Below are 2,470 nucleotides of genomic sequence, written 5' to 3' on the forward strand. Positions count from 1 at the left end.
CCTTTCCAGGTACCTCTGGGTACAGTCACCTGGCCTTCCTTCCGAGGTCCCTCTGGGTAGAGTCAGCAGGCCTTCCTTCCGAGGTACCTCTGAGTACAGTCATCCGGCCTTTATTAAGGGGTACGTTTGGGTAGAGTCATCAGGCTTTCCTTCTGAGGAACTTCTCGTTACAGTCACCAGGCCTTCCTCCCGAGGTAACTCTGGTTACAGTCACCAGGCTTTCCGTGGGAATTACCCTGGGTGCACTCACCACGCCTTTCCTACGAGTTACCTCTTGGTACAGTCACCAGGCCTTGCTTCTGAGGTACCTCTGGGTACAGTCACCAGGCCTTTCTTACGAGGTACCTCTGGGTACAGTCACCAGGCATTCCTTCAGAATTAGCTCTGGGTACAGTGACCAGGCCTTCCTTCCGAGGTACCTCTGGGTACAGTCACCAGACCTTCCTTCCCAGGTACCTCTGACTACAGTCACCAGGCCTTTCTTCCGAGGTACGTCTAGGTACAGTCTCCAGGCCTTCCTTCCGAAGTACCTGTGGGTACAGTCATCAGGACTAGTTTCCGAGGTACCTCTGGGTACACTCACCAGGCCGTTCTTACGAGGTACCTCTGGTTACAGTCTCCAGTCGTTCCTTCTGAGGTACCTATGGGTACAATCACCAGGCGTTCCTTCAGGGTTACCTCTGGGTACAGTCAAAGGCCTTCCTTCTGAGGTCCCTCTGGGTACAGTCACTCTGCCTTCTTTCTCAGTTCCCTCTGGGTACAGTCAGCAGGCCTTTCTTCCGAGGTCCCTCTGGGTACAGTCAACGGCCTTCCTTCTGAGGTACCTCTGGGTACAGCACCCGGGCTTATTTCTGAGGTCCCTCTGGGTACAGTCACCAGGCCTTCCTTCCGAGGTACCTCTAGGTACAATCACCAGGCCTTCCTTCTGAGGTACCTCTGGGTACAGTCACGAGGTCTTTCTTCTGAGTTAGCTCTGGGTACAGTCACCAGGCCTTTCTTCCGAGGTACTTCTGTGTACAGTCACCAGGCCTTCCTTTCCAGGTACCTCTGGGTACAGTCAGCAGGGCTTCCTTCCGAGGTACCTCTGGGTAGTGTCATCAGGCATTTCTTCCCAGGTATCTCTGGGTACAGTCACCAGGCCTTCCTTCCGAGGTACATCTGGGTACAGTAACCAGGCATTCCTTCTAAGGTATCCCTGGGTAAAGTCCCCAGGCCTTCCTTTCGAGGTACCTCTGAATACAGTCACCAGGACTTTCTTCCGAAGTGCGTCTGGGTACAGTCACCAGGCCTTCCTTCCGAGGTACCTCTGGGTACAATCACCGGGCCTTCCTTTCCAGGTACCTCTGGGTACAGTCACCTGGCCTTCCTTCCGAGGTCCCTCTGGGTAGAGTCAGCAGGCCTTCCTTCCGAGGTACCTCTGAGTACAGTCATCCGGCCTTTATTAAGGGGTACGTTTGGGTAGAGTCATCAAGCTTTTCTTCTGAGGAACTTCTCGTTACAGTCACCAGGCCTTCCTTAGGAGGTACCTCTGGGTACAGTCACCGCCCTTCCCTCTGAGGTACCTCTGGGTACAGTCACCCGGGATTATTTCTGAGGTCCCTCTAGGTACAGTCACCAGGCTTTTCTTCCGATCTACCTCTGGGTACAGTCACCAGACCTTCCCTCTGAGGTACCTTTGGATACAGTCACCAGCCCTTGTTTCCGAGGTAAGTCTGTGTACACTCACCAGACCTTTCTTACGACGTACCTGCGGGTACAGTCACCAGGCTTTCCTTCTGAGTACGTACGGGTAGAGTCAACAGGCCTTCCTTCAGAGGTATCTCTGGGTACAGTCACACGGCCTTCTTTCTGAGGTCCCTCTGGGAACAGTCTCTAGGCCTTTCTTCTGAGGTACCTCTGGGTACAGTCACCAGGCCTTTCTCACGAAGTAACTCTGGGTACAGTCACCAGGCCTTCCTTCCGAGGTACCTCTGACTACAGTCACGAGGCCTTTCTTCCGAGGTACGTCTGGGTACAGTCTCCAGGCCTTCCTTCCGAAGTACCTGTTGGTACTGTCATCAAGACTAGTTTCCGAGGTACCTCTGGGTACACTCACCAGGCCGTTTTGCCAGGTACCTCTGGTTACAGTCTCCAGTCGTTCCTTCTGAGGTACCTATGGGTACAGTCACCAGGCGTTCCTTCAGAGGTACCTCTGGGTACAGTCACCAGGCCTTCCTTCCGAGGTACCTCTGAGTACAGTCACCCGGCCTTTCTGAAGGGGTACGTCTGGGTAGAGTCATCAGGCCTTCCTTCTGAGGTACTTCTCGGAACAGTCAGCAGGGCTTTCTTCTGAGGTACCTCTGGCTGCAGTCACCTGGCTTTCCTTGGGAGATGCCCTGGGTACAGTCACCACGCCTCATTCGGACTTACCTCTAGGTACAGTCACCAGGCCTTCCTTCCAAGGTTCCCCTGGGTACAGTCACCAGGCCTT

The sequence above is a fragment of the Loxodonta africana genome, unplaced genomic scaffold, assembly GCF_030014295.1.
Source record: "Loxodonta africana isolate mLoxAfr1 unplaced genomic scaffold, mLoxAfr1.hap2 scaffold_51, whole genome shotgun sequence".
Classification (NCBI taxonomy): domain Eukaryota; kingdom Metazoa; phylum Chordata; class Mammalia; order Proboscidea; family Elephantidae; genus Loxodonta; species Loxodonta africana.